This window comes from Athene cunicularia (genome assembly GCF_003259725.1).
Source record: "Athene cunicularia isolate RWA chromosome 7 unlocalized genomic scaffold, athCun1 chr7_part1, whole genome shotgun sequence".
In the NCBI taxonomy this organism is placed as follows: Eukaryota; Metazoa; Chordata; class Aves; order Strigiformes; family Strigidae; genus Athene; species Athene cunicularia.
Window position 1 is genome coordinate 4,425,734 of NW_020799107.1, and position 17,269 is coordinate 4,443,002.

Here is a 17,269-nt window from a genome sequence, read left to right on the forward strand (position 1 = left end):
CCAAAGTTTTAAATGTTATTAAAACTTTTAAAAGTGTAGTCAATGTGCTCAAGCTGTACTCCTGAAAAGAAACTTCGTAGCTCTACCAATAATTCTCATTAGAAATTTGCTACTCACTCTGAAATATGATGTGCATTTGAATACAACACCATGTAAATCAAAACACCATATGCATCTGCTCTCAATATTCTCTACTACTACAATTCTCCAGCCAGATTTGGAATAACAAAGCAGACACCTCTATTACTGATTTGATGTCTTTCATGCAACATCTCCAATGACTTTAAATAGAGGTTGTGTTCTTCCCTGGAAAAGTGACAGTTGCAGAAAATGCATATAGAGAAAGAAGAATGATTCTTGGACATTATGGATACTACATGTGACAAAGACAGAAAGGGAAAGGTGAGTGAATATTTATCAGCAAAGGTATACGAGTGAAAAAAAAAAAAAAAAAAAGGAAGCTTAAATGGACAAGGAAGAAAGTAGTAAACTCAGATGAGAATCAATGAGGAAGGCCAGTAATACCAGATATCTGTACACAAGCATATTTATACACCATACTCTTGGCACAACATGAGAGACAGAAGTGTATTTGCTGTAAAGTCTGTGAGCATTATATACAGTACAGGAATCCTGCATAACCACAGGAAATAGCAGCTTCAAGTGTGGACAAGGCTCAATGACCAGAGAACGCAGGTCATTGCTGCCCACGGTGAAGTGGAAGACGGCCGAGCGCACTTCATCATGCTTGTGTAGTTTTGAAAGTGGCAGCTCCAGAGGCATCATCAGTGTACACAGCTTGGGACTTCCTGATACAGATTTAGGGCCAGGTCTTGGGTGGAATTGAGTCAAATACACTTCTAGACGCTTCGGGGCACGCTGCCTCACTTGCAACCACTCCTCCAGAAAGGCACAGGGCACTTACTTGCTTACTTCCATCCAAATGACTGAGATTTGAGATAGCAAAAGATACCTCAAAAGCAACAGAGTAATTTCCCCTCCCCTTCCCTCTCAGCTATCTTGCTCTGATTCAGAGTCCAAGAAAGATGAAGCTATCTTTGCTGTTTTCCATAAATCCCAGAAGCAGACCAATCTTTCCATGAACAATAACTTCCATAAATATTGTTTTCCCAGAGGCTTGTACCTCATATTAATTCACATTACTGCCTTAGAAAGTATAAGCACCAAATTAAGCTTCTGCCACAGCTGGGGAATCTGTTAAATGTCACTGAATTTCTAAGCCCATAGTAATGTTCCCAAAGTCAGTCAGAAATTACCATTTCTGATCATGAAGGGGAAGGAGAAGTAAACATCTAAATGGAACAATAAACTGCTGAAAGCACAGGTTTAAATGACTGACAGAACCTGGAGAAACACATACAAATTGGGTTTGCTCAACCAGATACAAAAGAAATAAACAACCAAACCCCCAAGTATATGGAAACATCATGAGTATTATATCAATATTTATGGAACATAACCAACCAGAATTTCACCAGTCATTCACAACATGCTATCTTCCAGATGAGCATCAGTTTTGACATTAAGCATCACTACTGATATTTATATTGCTCTCAGCAGTTTTGGACTGGATATGGAATTAGAGCTTATGCTTTAAAAACTATTCAGCATAGAAAAATACAATAAAGTGCATTTAATCCAGAAATACAAAAAAGATCTGTAGTTTAAGTGTTATTACCGATCAGAGATGATGAGACCGTGCCATAGGTTGCACTGCTTGTATCTGATACATATTTGTTATCTCTGTTAACTGCAGTTCTTTCTTTTTTTTTTTCAGGTAAATTCAAATTTTAGTTATAATTGCCTACACTTCCATGCCTGACCTTCAACAACTGTATTTATTTATGTATTTTTGGTAAGAAAGTGATAAAGAGAAAAACAGCAATAAAGAGCAAATATTCTGAATATTTGTATGAATTAGACCTATTTTGGGGCAAAATATTAACAGAACTTCAAACCAAGACAAGTTATTTTCTAATTATAACAAAAGAATGACTATGCAATATAGGTTTAATGTATAGTTGACATATTAACTGGAGGCTTTTTTCTGCTTGCTTTTTCATCTGCTCTCTACCTTCTGTCTGTGATCTGCCCTGTCATAATATTTTGTTTAATATTAGGTATCAATTACTATGGCTTTACTTGTAATTATTAAGCTAAGCAAACATGCATATTTACAAAGTGGAGATTTGGGTGACAAGCTCAATGTGACTAAATCCTATGTGTTTGAATAATCCCTAATATAATGGATGCGCTGCCACCACTGGGATTTTTTTAAATAACTAACAACTAATTCACCATCCTCATGAAATGGGGCCATTTCATTATGTTCTTTTTAGCAGATTTTTCTCACCAAATCTCACAGAAACACAGAGAACAAATATTTTGTATCAGGGATTCGGTACAGCTGTGGCATGAATAATATAAATATTCATCGTGGGAGAGTTTCTGCAACAAAAGTTTCAAAGCAAAATTGGTAAATATGAACCTTCCCTTTTCAAGATCAGGCTCCTTTAGAAAGCAATACTGACACAATCTAGGTGAGAACTCTAAAAGTCAGTGATTGCTTTCATCACTTCAGGTTCCCTCCAGCAGCTACGGCCATTTTGCAGACCCGTCTGACAAGGACTGAGAACATGAAATGTAATTGTTCCTGAGAGTCAAACTAATACAAGTACTTCATTGCAGAAGAGAGAAACAGAAAATAATGCAGCGGTTCCCCTTCATATCACTCAGTATTAATTCTATATGCAAAGTAATAAATGCATTACATTAAGTGTTCATTAACATCAAATACATAATACAGATGAAAAATGTTTCCATATGATTGTTACATGTATCTACTGTTTGCAACTAAAGGGTAAGTAAGAATTAAATTTGGTGTACTTTATGCATAAGCCAGTTCAAACAAAAATTATCAGTAAGTTGGGCATGCCAACTAGACTCACCTTTTAAAATATTTACATATTGTTAAGTTTAGTGCTAATGAGAAGTTCACCATAATCAAACTGAGTTTCAGTTGGATATTTTAAGAAGTTTGAAGGCGATGACATTAATATTTTGTATAACAAAGAAAGCTAAGGCAATATTTTTCCCATCGAAATTACAATACGTTTTTCATTGCAGTCTGCCATTCTTCCAAACACATTCCCTACAAAACTGATGAAAGGTTATTTTTCTAATATTACTTATTCTGACCTCACTTGCAGCTGTCTATAATCAGAAATAACTTTTATAAGGTCAACAGATCTTGTCAGTTAAAACAGTTTAACTGTTCCTTTCAAGTACATTAAGGCTTGTTCTTCCCTCACTGATGTTTGCCATTAGGAAAGTGAGCCGTTGTCCAGCCATATACAAGACAAACACCTCAGATCAAACTGTTTATAATATAGTGTTATCAGACAACCAGATGTGCTTGTTCCATGTGCAAAGATCTGCAAGATAGCGCAGCTGCAGAGAATTAACAGACACTGTTTCACCGTATTAGAATCAGCAGAAGTTTTATCGTTGACAGCAACTGGGAGAATAATTCAGCCCTGTAATGGCCAGGAGGGCTGTCTTACACGACAAACTAGGAAACAGACCCTTTGTGGGGCATATCTCTTCATTCAGAATGTAGCAGAAATGAAAACTGTCCTATGCATTTAACTTGAGCAAGACGTGTTTTGGTCCAATTCCACAGTGAAATTATTAAAAATGCTTTATAGTTGTACTTTAGCTAAAGAAACTATTAAAATAAAAGAGAAGGTAAATCTCTTATTTTGCTGACTCAAAAGTCAATTCAAACATAGGGTAACTTCAGGACTTCAGAATTCTTTACAGTTCTGACAAGCCAATTTTGCTGTTATCACACGCTCAATAGCTATCAGTAAGGTCAAGGTGAATTGTTAAAGTTAACAGTTCATTTATTTTCCTTGTCATTAACAAGACACAGTCCAGTAATTCTTCTCTCTGTCAGCTTACATTTTGACCCTCAACATTATACTTTTTTTACATGCAAAGTATATCCAGGTGTTTTTCTTCAAAACTTAGAGAGAATAAATACAAAAAAAACCCAAACCTATCCATACTTCATAAGAGTTAGCTTTACAAGGGTAAAAAAACTCACTAAATCTAAAACTTGACTAAGAAATGGTTTTAGGTGCACTTTTGAGCATTAATGTAGACTGCCACTCTTCCAGTAGAGAGCAGTGTAGGATATTTTAATAATAAAACAACATCTGTTTTCTTCTGTCATCACATTTCAATCTTCAAAAAACCCCAGTCCACGATGTCACATTTCTTTATTACTCTGAAATCCCTGAACATTGAGAGTTCTCTTTTATTCAGATTTAAATGCAATTATATGAAAAAAAGTACTTACCAAACTCATACAATAAAGAAAGAAAAAAAGCAGTGCAAAATTACTGGATACCTGCTGCCAAAATTTGACAAATTAGCTCCTTCTACAGCAGAAGTTGAAGGGATGTGGATTTACTGATGAAAGGAAAACAAATGTATCCACATTCGGATAACATGAGAATGACAGTATATATTACAAAACAACGAGAAAGAAGTGGGACCAGTTTTGAAGCTATGCGGAAAGCAGACAAACAAAAGTCTAAGCTGTTAATCACTTCCTAAGACATGTAAGTGTTTGCTCAGCCTTGCATACGTGAGTCTTCTGTCAATTAATCAGAAGTACAATATGGACTATGAAGTACTACACCTTTTCCTACTCTGACTTTCCCCACCCTACAGTCCAGTTCCCCACCTATAGCAGTTTACTTGGTTCTCTACCAATACGTGTTTTTGGCAGCGTACATAAATGTTTGGATTTTTCCCATTTGGGAAGCACTTCTCTAGTAACACCTTAAAAACAACTGCCTCTCCCAGGCATGATTGCCGCTCAAATTAGAGCACGAATCAAACTCATCACATGAGAGAGAAAAGTGCCACAGACATCAGCACATTCCCTGAATATCCCGTTGTCTGACATGTAATGTTCTGCACAAATGGTGACTCTTCACACAGGCAAAAATTTCTATGCGTTTTTCTGAGGGAGTGTTTGAGTACTGTTTGTAAAAAAGGAAGGAAAGCTTGGTTAAAATTACAAATAAAGAAGAGTCTTCTAATAGAAATCTTCTAATGGAAATCAAATATTACCAGGTATTTCATCCATCAGTAGAATTAAGCCAAATTAATGTGAGAAAACAGAGGTGAAAATATTTACAGTAATTAAGATATAAATAAAGAAAAAAATATCTGATAAGCTATTGAAGTGTTGGGGGGCAAAGCATTAGAGGAAGGACTGTAAAATAATTAGGTAATGGTTAACAAAAGAATCTTCCAGATGCAGTAATGTAAAAAACATATTGTGAGTAACTTTAAGCAGCCTCTCAACAAGCCACGCTGGTTTAATTTGTACGTTCTGTTCTCTAGAAGTGCAGCAATTAATGACTCTTCACTATCAAATCTGTAAGCAGTCAGTCTTTAAATCTGGTGCTATGAGTAAATAATGAAGAACAAAATTTGATAACTAAAGCTTAACATGTATTTGAACAGTCGATAGACACAGACAGTATAAACATTTCCCTGGAGCAGTACACTTCACCAGGCTCTGGATGTGGTTCTTGCCAGCAACACGAATGTCTGGAAGCAGGAATATTTAGAAATATTCTGGTCAAGATGCCTGCAAAACCGAGGACATATGGCAGTCCTAATCGTGTCTGCACCTGTCTTCTAATCCATGTTTATATTTGATGAGAAGAAAAATTATATAGCTGCTCACTGGGAAGAAACCTGAAGTGTGGCCCAAGTAAGCTGAACCTAGCTTGGTGTAATTTTAAAGGCAAAAGAATAATTACACAAGGTTATATTCTTCCTCAAGCCCCACTGTGTTTTAATCCACAGACAGATGGGAAAAACTAAAGGGCACAGAAAAAAGAAAAGACTATAAGAATATATATCTATATTAACAGAACCAGTTTGCCTGTAAGCAGAACTTCAGAAGAATTTAGATCACATTTTGTAAATGATCAAAACCGAGACTTTCTCCAGAAAAATCAGTTTGGTCATATGCTAAGGGGCTACCAAGAAGGATATATTTAAAACCAAATCAGATTGCAATACAGCTATCAAAGTGTTCTCTGCATAAAAGCATCTAATCCTAGAGGTAAAATAACGTTAAGAAATACAGCTGGTACCTGACAAGGAAGATAATAGCAGGCTGAAATACAGAAAGCAAGCAGAAAATGTAAAAAGCTTATCTTGTCAAGACTGTCAGTATAGAAAATACCAGTTGTATGAGAAAAAACATTCAGTATTTCTTCATCAATCTACACAGCACTTCAGAAGCACATCTCCAACTGTATCATGCCCTGAAGAACTGTCAGGCTGAATCTAAAGATTATAATGGAGCTGGGGCGGTGGGAGGTGTACACTGTTCTCTCACAGCTGATAAATAAATAAATAAATAAATAAATAAAAAATCAGAGATAATATTTGGCATGAAAGAAATAAGGGCAGGGGAAGATGGTAGTGAGAGCAAATTTATCACTGCAGAAAAAGAATTTCTTATCGTAAATTCCCTGGTAGTGACTGGGACACACACATTCTTTTGACAGCAATCTTTCTTCACTTGTGCTGCTGTGGTCATTAGCCTTCACATGCAAGAATCCTGTGCTCAAAGATTGGATAAAATGAAGGAGTAAATTAAAGAATAACACATTTCCAAACTTTACCCTCTGGGTATCAATTTGCACTTACTCAATGCTTCCAGCTTTGGCTTTTACACAGGGGAACAGATTTAATTTTTATTTTTTTTTTTTTTGGCAGAAGCATTTGTAAGCTCCTTTTACTGCAACAGATGTCTGTGGGTAATCCATAGGCATCTTCAAGTTACTATAGCTCCTCTGCTTCAATACAGAAACTGTAAACACAGAGATTCATTTAACATCAAACGATGGCACCAAATTACTATCTTCTCTTTCTCTATTGCCATTCATCAACTCTGCAGAGCCTCCTGCATTGTATCATTGCTATTGCCTGGAAGTTTTAGAGTATCTAACAAGAGGTAACTCATTACATGAGCGTACTGCTGACTGATGTGATCTAGGCCTGACCACATTCATGGTCTTCCAGTATTGCTTCTGACTTGCCTAGAAGATGACTGAGCCATCCAACTACAGATGCTGAATAACATCCTTGCCAGCTCCTGCAATACTCTATCGTTACTCTTATATTAGTTTAAATTTTATTTAGTCTCTGATCTCCAAGAACTACAAACTGGCAAATCTAAATTCAGTGTTGACTCTTAAAATATAATACACGTTTATTTCTGTAAGAGTTAACATTACTGTACCACCACTCAGTGAAGGCGATTATTCAAATCAATTATACTTCTGATAAAGTGGATGCACAGGGAAGGGGGCACGTGTACATTCACAAGGACCATTCTCTGTATCTAGCCAGGGAAAGCAGAACTAATTATCAAACTTGGCACTTCCTTTAGAAAGATATATTCCAAACATGAAGCACCTCTGATACTCATTCACTGAAGACATACCATATTGCTTGAATGCCTCAATTCAGAAAATTTGTATTCCTGACTGGATTGTTCCCAGTGAAACAATATTTACTTTACCTTAACTGAAGACAGTCCACCTAAGAATAATTCATATCCACTATTTTAAACATCAACTTTTCAGCTTTAGAAGTGCATAGTAATAGTGGACAGATTTTTCAGCTTTTCAAGTCGATAATTAGAGAGCAGACTTAGTTCTGCACCGCAGGAATTGGATTCAACTCAAGCATCACTTCTTTATGGTAATAAAGTCAGACTAAGCCAGCAAATTTACCGAAACACTATTTTTCATCAAGTCCTAGATATTTTCAAATACCTTAATGTAAGAAAGTTGACATCTTGTTTGCTTTTTATTTCATAAACCAGATGTCAATACAGTGATTATATTAACCATCAGACACAACTTCAACAAGTTCCTATAACTCACTCAAATGTACTGAAGTAGTACAGCTCTACATCTCCAGATCTCCTTTTGCAAAGATGTCAAATGTACTGTCTGAAATGTTAGAAGACACACAGACACCACCTTTGCTCTCCTACTTATATCTCTGCAGATACTAGCTAGCAACATTGGCAAGTCTAGAGGGAACTTCAGGGCACTGCAGTGTGAAAAAATGTCTTCATTGTTACTACTTGTATAAACCCACTAGTCTAGACAAATTGAGGTTACAGTTCATTTTTTTATGCATTCCCATAAAGCTGAAGGATAGACCCCCTTCTCACCCCCTTCAAAAAACCCCAATCTAGTACAATGCTACAATCAATTCCAAGTGCTTGGATTCTTACAACAGCTTTCTTAAGATTTACCACTGTAGCACCCTGCATAAGATATACAAACTGTTATCCTAGATTTTGGCTCTGTTTTGTCCTGCTGTATCAACTCAATGGTTTTCATAACGCCACTGTTCCTTTAACTGTAGCATGTACTGGTCTGCTCTGTATTAGCATTCTGCAGGCTATCTAGCTTTTTTTCACAAAATACAGCAAGATAAAGCTTGAGCTCTGTGTTCTCAAGCCCCATCTGTCCTGCTGACTTTTTTTTTTTTTTTTTTTTTTTTTTGTTGCAAATATTCAGCCTATCGAATAACGCCTCCCCAAGAACAATGAAAACTGAACTGAGATGACAGAAAACCCTTCGGAAGAAACAAGCTATGTTGTCAAGTATTCGACAGCAAAACCAATCTTATTTCATGAAACTGGCAAAAACATTCTGCTTTACCAGTATGATGAAGCTTTCAAACCTTTGGAGCACTTTGATTAACTCAGAACTTCTTTAATGGAGTGGGGCAGATGAATTACGGCTGCACCTCTCAGCCACATGAGTAGACAGGCTGTGATGTCACTCAGAAAGTGGCTGTTCCTTCAAAGAGATATTTCCCAGATGACTTCATTGTTAGGCATGAATCTGAGCACAGGCTTCAGATTCTTTCTTTTGTAACAACATGTACAAGAACAGCCACTAGTTTACATGTGTCATTTCAAGGTGGGATTGTGCAATTCTGAGCATTAAGCTTGCAATAACTTCTTTGGACTGAAGTTGGACACAAAAATCATTAGAGCCTTCGTCTGTTCAATGTAAATAAACTCTGCAAATTGTGGAAGAAATTGTGATGGATTTTTATATACATATATATATATATATAGTATATATAGATAAAGACAAACGGAAAAGTATTGAAGCTACTCTTATGTACTGGAAAATATTAACAATGTCTTTAAAAAGCAGAGATACAATTCCACAAACACTTTCAATTTTGTGAACAGAGTTTATTTTGCTGTAAACTAATTTCTACCTCCTTTGTCCTTGACTAACATGATAATGCTGAACTTGTATCACATTCTCTTGCCATGGCAACATGCAACGACATTATAAACACAGAAACAGGAATTCCCCGTGGGACAAAAAACAGAAGTCACAGTTAGGAACAAAATTCTCATTCAGACGCAAATAGCCTTAGTAATAGGAACAACTAACTATTGTCCATTACTCTCAGTTTATTAAAGCCCTTTGCCACTTTAATGTGAAATATGAAATTGCCTGTTTTAAGGACACCGCCTCTCTTCTGAATCGGGATTTTTAATACTGTGAGTCTTACTGCACCATAGATTAGAATAAATGACTCCTGTTTCAATTCTTGATTCATAGAAACACTTCTCTGTCGAACAGAGGACAAGCAGTGCACCAGAAAATAGTTACTGTGGAGAAAGAATCATGAATGTCTGGAGCTAGTGCTTTAGCTTTATTAGCCTGGAAATTTAATATCACTTTTGCTAATTTTTTCATGCAACATGAATTTTGAACATAATCTGAACATTTTATTTTGAACTATCACTACCACAGAAGAACACCTGCTTTTTAAATTCCAGTTATTTTAGTGTATATCAAAGAATTTATATGTACATTCTGTGGGGGAGATAATAAACACCACAATATATGTACTGAGATGTATTAACAGACAGGAACATGAAGTGTGAACTACCTTTGCTGATTTTTTTGGGTTTGTTTTTTGTTTCCTAAATGGTAGAGTTCCTATACTGAGAACTACTACATTTGTAAAAAAAGAACAAGCCTAATATTTTCTTAGTAAAACAACTTCAGTGGGAAAATATGCTGAGTCAGTATGTAAAGTGTAATCTGTAAACACATTGGTAATCTACAAGAATGTACTAAAATAAATGCCATATTCACATAAATTAATAGCAGTATTGTGATATAAGTGGCCAAGAAAACATCTGTTCTCTAAACTAGAAATGTCATTTTTTCCTTTGCTCCTAAAAACTACTTCCTAAAGTCCATCCACCACTGTTGTTGATTTTACACAAATTACACCTGTAGACATCATTCTGAGCTACTGTATCCACAGAATACCCTCAGAAATTTTCAGAGAATATTTGACTGGGGTAGCCAAGTGAAAATCAGATTAACTGTTTCTCTGTGGGAGTTAAAGAGAGCGCAGATCCATGTTTCTCTCAAAAAACTATCACAGGGGACAAAGCAGAGTAGTAACTGTAACCCCAAAACTGCACCATGTTTGAAGTTTTGTGAAAATATCTTTAAATAGTGGGTATCTTGAGGGAAAGGATGGAGGACAGGGAAACAAGCATTTGTTCTGGATGCTTTGATTATTTGAAGTGAAAAGGGCTAACAGCAATAAAGAAAGCATTGAAAGCATTGAAAAGATAGTCCTTAGCTTCAAAGAATTTATGATCTAATGAATTGTGATAAATTACACGAACCTCTTGGAAATGCACAACACAATTTCAGTTAGTACCTCTGAGTGTTACTGATAAAAATCAATATAAAATATTGAACCCCATTCTGCCTTGTACACAACATTCTAACAGCAAAATCTAATACAAGTAAAAAGCTACAACTAGTTCACAATGAACAGAGTGCTCTCTGATTTTGAAAACAAAATACACATGAAGAGAACCAACTTTCCCCACCTCTGTCTCTTCTGGTTACCCAAAGGCTAGAGGGGGAAGGTGGGGCAAGTCACAGAAATACATCATTAAAACGAGTAAGGAGGATTCACTTGACCACTTGTACCACAGCAAGACATTTTTTAAGAAAAAAACAAAACAAAACAAAACTCAAACCCAAAACCTGTACCTAGTTTTAAAGCTTTTTCAATTGATTTGAACATTAAGTATGTATCTGCAATTTTGGTGAACGCTTTTTCATTTTGAGAGTAGATTGGCTTTGAAGAGTTGCAGTTCCTTGAAGCCTCATAAACTGCAAGTTGGGATACGGCTTCTAAATTCTGATTTAGGAAGACCTACACATTCCTGACTTCAATGGATTTTCAGCAATAATTCTATATTCTTGAGTAGACAAGAATTCCCTCCCATCTAATCTTACAGAACGCTCCAATTGATGTGATTTGCTTAGTTACTTATCTCTGTCTCCCTAGTATCTCCCATTTCAGAAGCACATAAGTGAATTGACTATATTTGGTTTCCCTTAAGGACTCAGAATGAAGAAAATACTACTTATGCAAAAGTATACAGCAGGTAAAAAGAATTAAAGTTTAGAAGAGTATAAACCCATGACACTCTCCCTTTTAGTGGCCAATAGCAATTTCTAGTGAAAATGCAAAACATTTTAACAATGCTTTATAATTTCATGCTAATATTTTTCCTCTGCTAATCCCAAATCAGAAATTATTAGTTCCTCTAGTAAGTTACACCTAAAATTCTCAGGTTCAAAGCTCAGAATGCTTTTTAAAATCACCAGGGTTGGCTTTAGACTTTCTGAGTCAGAGTAATCTCGAGAAAGCATTTCTGAGAGAAATATTCATTACAGTTTCGGATTCACAACTGACTAGTGTACATTATTATTTTATTAAAATTAATAAAGTCAGAGACTGCAGCTGGTGACTTGTCCAAAGGTTTCTTGAGGGTGAATTCTCATGGAGAAGAGTATATGTAAAACATCTTTACTGAATGGTGAACAGATTCCTGTAGTCTTTTTTATTGGTAAAATTGTATGTCCTTATAGAAGTTTCTGTTCAAAAAGTTCAGCCATTCTCTTATTTTCTATGATCCACTTCTATTTATTTTTTCTAATTTATTTTTGGAGAATTTCCTAATTATTTTTGGTGGATAGCAAATGTAAGAAGGTGGCAGTAGCTCCATAAACATAGCAAAGGCTGAGCAAACAGAAACACTCAGCTTTGTTGAAAGTTAAAATGGGAGATGAGAAGTGGTTAATTCATCTGCAGGCTTGATTCTAATTTAAAGCATGAACAATCTATAAACCATTGTGGGTCACCTAGCCCACGAGTACAATAATGCAGATGTTTGAACTCTACAGCCTATTAGTTGCACTGTCAGACATACAACTCACTTGACCATCCAGAGCCTAAAAAGAAACCTCACATTCTCCCCTAAAAGAAACCTCACTTTCTCACAGCTGACAGCGCACACGGAAACATAACTGTGCAGAAAGAATCCTTGGTGGGCATGTTAATGAGGCTAATTGGTAGTTTCAAGCAGATTTAAGGAGAGGCAAGGGAATAAATTGCAGCAACAGAGAAGGAACAGAAAGGAATGTGGGAGAGTTGAGTAAATCTTTGCTGACCCTAAGGTCTTTGGAAAATCAGTCCTTTTCTTTGCACTTTTTTTGTTTTGTTAATTCTGTTAGGACAAATCTTTTGAGTTTTGCTCACTTGTCGTGAACCAACACGCTTATCACTCACTGCCTGTTAGTCAATTCGTTCCTGCTCCTGCCTGGTGTTGAGGAACACAAGACTCTGAGAATCTTTCACAGTAAAGTGAAGATTTATATTCAAATACTAATTTATTCTTTGTCTGAAGGATAAGAAAATGCCATTATATAAAAGTTACAAAACTTCTAAGCCTCCTGAGTGTTGTTTCAACAGTCTTATCATTTAGACCTTTTGAGACAGATACTGAGGAAGGGCTGTGATGTGTCTGTTTAAAACTTATTTTAAAACTTTTAGTTACCACAGTATTTTTAGAAATGCACTTTAGATGCTATGTTCAATACTAAATGCCATATTATGCAGAATTGCTGTTGAGAGTTGCTATTACTACTACAGAAAAACTTCTACTTGCCTTTTCTGTATATCATACATATATACAAATATATTCTTGCACTTCCAGAACTTGTTGGATTAACACTTCAACATATGGCTGTCCTATATTCCAACAAACAGCTCTTCTACACCAAGACTACTGGAAAGAATCACAATTTATGTAATAAAAATAATCTAAACAATGTACCTGGCACAGGTGGTGGGTTTCAGAAACCATGTTGTTAATCAGTGTACTCTGTTGATCATGACATCAACACAAGTCTTCCTAACTGCAGACCATGACAGATAAATGAATGCTACGGAAACCTGTGCTGCAGATTTTCTTACTTAATCGAGACAATGCACATACCTAGGAGATCAAATCTTACAGTAAAAGACTGGTAAAAGCCTTGCACCAGAAAGAAGTTTCCCATATATATAAACTACGTGCCTCATATTCCAGAAATCATATGAATTCCAGAAGTTTCACATTTCAACCCTTCTGCATCTCCAATTCTATGATGAAACAGAGCAACAATAGCCTACTGTTAGAATAAAACAAAACACTGGTCTTAAAATTACATCTAGGCCTGATTCCTCCCCATATCTGAGGTTACTGAGAAATCCAGGAACTTCAGAATCCCAGCTCCTAACATCAACCACAGCCCTCCAGAACCAAGAGACCAGCTCTGTAGTAAGCACCAACATACAGCATTGTCCTATATGGGCACAACAAGGCAACTCTTCAGGCCCTGCAGAAAAATTAGGCCCTTGTAGTTTTATTGTTTCCCTTAAACTTCATTCACACTTTGAAGCTTAAATTAAACCTAAATGTTAAAGATAGCTAGATCAACTGCTAGACCAACTTTCGCCTTCAGACCATGGGCCATGCAGCAAGTACTGGAACAGGCTCCCGAGAAGCTGTGTATCCCTACCATTGCAGGTATTTAAAGCTTGGTTGTAGGAGGCTCTGTTGTGTCTTGCCTGATTTTGAAGTCAGCCCCATTTTCAGATGGGAATTAATGAGATCATCTCCAGAAGTCCCTCCCAATTAATGAGATCATCTCCAGAAGTCCCTCCCAATCTAAATTATTCTAGATTCTTACATTTGAATTTCGAAAGCAAATCCCAATACAAATGCAAGGTAGCCAGAGGACAAGTCTAACATTCAAGGAATCATAAGGCATTCCATCTTTCCAAAATTGAGGGTGTTTTGAACTCTAACAATGAGATAAATCTCTTGCAGTTTTGTATGTTCAATCCAGATTATAGCTGTGCCAAATAACTGATTCTAGAAATTTCTGCCAAAACATGTCTCTAAAGCTGTTGTTTAAATTTTTCCCTGACGAGAGAACTGAAATTTAGACTGCTCCAAGTTGGAGATGAGGAAAAAGAGTGTAATTAAGCAGCCAGGGTGCTAAAGAGAATGAATGCAAAGGCAATCTATAAAAGAGAAACAAACTTATTGGATTCAAAGGAAATTTAAAACTTGCTCAGAATAAGAAATACTTCAGGGCTGTGGTAGATTAGAGATCAACTTCAATGCAGACTAGGGGTTCTGTACCAATCCTGCTTCACTACACAGTTTTATTGTATTACTTAATACATTACTGAGAAAGGATCTTAAAATGCTTCTCAGTTCCTATGCTGCATATACTACCATTAATTGGCACAATCTATTTTTATTTCTTGCCATGAAATTATAGTTTCCATTTCTTATTTGCATTGCAAATCTGTTTCATACTTGTAACTGAAGTATGTCATACAGTACTTGCACATTTCAAGCAAAATGGAGTTTATCTAGAGACCAAGGGATCATAAGCAGAACCTGAGAGAAGATGAGAACTCTGGGGAATAGCATAAAAGTTACTGTTTTGTCTTTGAGTTGCATTTTATAATGTATTGAAAAACATGACTAATATTTTTTATCTCCCTCCCACAATTATTTTTTTAAAACTAGAATCTACAAAAAATATTTCACTAAAACACATGTGCTCTATTGATTGCTTTTCCTGAGAGGGGAAAGGAAATGAAACATTACACATGATATTAAACTGTCTTGCATTACCTCAGAAGTTTTGAAGCCCTTTTCGGTTTTTATTAGCCCTGAGTGTTCAAATAATGATGCCATGCAAGGTACAGATACAGAATGGGTGCAGCAAATAGGCTGGTTTCTGTGGTAGCAACCATGTAATTGCAGTCTCCCCATGCACCTGGGGAGGACTTTGCACACTGCAGTTGTGCTGGGTAGACAAAAACAAAGAGGGTATCAGCCCTTACAATGACTGTAGTTCACATTTGCCTAAAATTAGCTGTAACATTTGTAAACTAAAAATCATGCATTAGGTGAAGTACCTTTATGAATCCTCTCTCTGCTTTCAGCACATACATCTATTCATCTTCATACTCATTGCACTGCAGAATTAGCAGCAATATACCTGTACCATGCAGATATAAACCTCTTTCCACTCCTACCGCTCTGCTTTGCAAGTGCTTATCACCTTGCCAAATTCTAATTACTTGGATCTAAGCATTGTCTCATGTATGTGCCTCAATGACAGACCTTTTTGCATGTATGTATGACACTGGGAGATTCAGTCAAACTTAAAGCTCTCTGTGCAAGCTACACACTGATGGACCTTAAGAAAGAAAAACTGCAATTGCTCCTAAACTTCTTTCCTTTCTTGAAGCAGATCATTTTCTGGAGAGTAACTGCGATCTGTAGAGCCTGAAGTTTTGCAGCTGGGTATTTTACATTTTCACTGCCAGAGGACTACAGACATCTGGAAAGAGACCATACACATGTCAAAAATATGCTGTTGCTATTCCACAATTTTTTTAAAACTTCTCAGCCAGTATACAGTCATAAAAGATACCCGTACTTCAATTACAAACAAGTCAAATTTTTCAAAACTTTCAGATAAGCAATAGTAAATGGACATGAAAAACAAAAGTCTAGGTGCAGAGACAGACAGACACCCCAAGTCACATGCCTGCTAATTCTTGCAAAATGATCTTGACGTGCTGACCATGTAGAGGGCATTGTGAGCTACTCAAGCATACACAACATGTATTCATCCAGCCTTTGAACTTGTGTGCATTCATATGTAGATGAGATATACAATTGTCTGCAAATACTATTCAACTTCCATTACTGTAGAGTGATACACTATTGACTGAAAGGGAGGGGTGTGTTTGTGCTCAAAAGACTGGACCAAGACTCAGGAGGTGCATACTTAATTCTTGCCCCTTTACAAACTGGCTCTGCAGCCTCAGACAGGACAGACTGACAGCTTTTCAAAAGCACTCAGTACCCCACAGATCTTTCTAAGGAACTAAGAAATGTTTCAGATTAAACTGAAATATTCACCAGTTTTCAGAGACAAATGACAACTAGAACTTGATGCTGAACAGTTAAAATGCAGCTCCCCTCTTTCAGCTGCTTATATGAAATGATGTTTGTTGCTGTTGAAAGTTTAGATACAATCCTTCTGCATCGGAGTCATTTATTTTGTAGGATATTTATGGATATAATGCTATCCTCTCCTACCTTCTATCATTTTAAGTATGTAATCTTGTAAGCAAGATGGAATAGGTAGGTTCGTTTCCCTGAAGCAAAGAAGTCTGCTGACAGTACCTTGCAGACTCTAAATATTTTATAATTTATTTACATGATCATTCATCTTTGGTAGAATAACTCCCAAGTTTAATGACTGCAATGTATCAGAAATAGCTAAGAAGTCCATATTTGCATTTCCTTGTAAAATTATAACTTTTTGCTTTCATATTTCATTTGGATATTTTCACAATACTCACTTTTCTTGTGCTTAAACACAAAATTAATTAGGATTAAATCCAAGACATTTTGATACTGTAATGAAAAATAATTGGAATTAAGTTATTGATTCTAATTATAATAAATTAAATGTCGTTGAATGATTTATTTCTTGTAATGCCCTTTTATTTAATTAGTTTCTAATTCTCAACATTTTTGTGCTCCTTTTAGAATATCTTGCTATATCTAGCTTCACCACATAAATTTAAGTATACTTTTTAATAGTGTGTCTCATATATTTACTTGGAAAAATCTCTATACAATTTTCCATTTGACATTCTTTCATCAATTATTTTTACTGACATGAAA

The 17,269-nt window shown here is 36.0% G+C and overlaps 1 protein-coding gene across 4 annotated transcripts in view; it reads right to left on the bottom strand.

Moving 5' to 3' along the window:
• Nucleotides 1-17,269, bottom strand: part of GULP1 (GULP PTB domain containing engulfment adaptor 1) — an 81,309-nt gene that overhangs the window by 45,760 nt on the left and 18,280 nt on the right. The gene's annotated exons all lie outside the window — the stretch shown is intronic.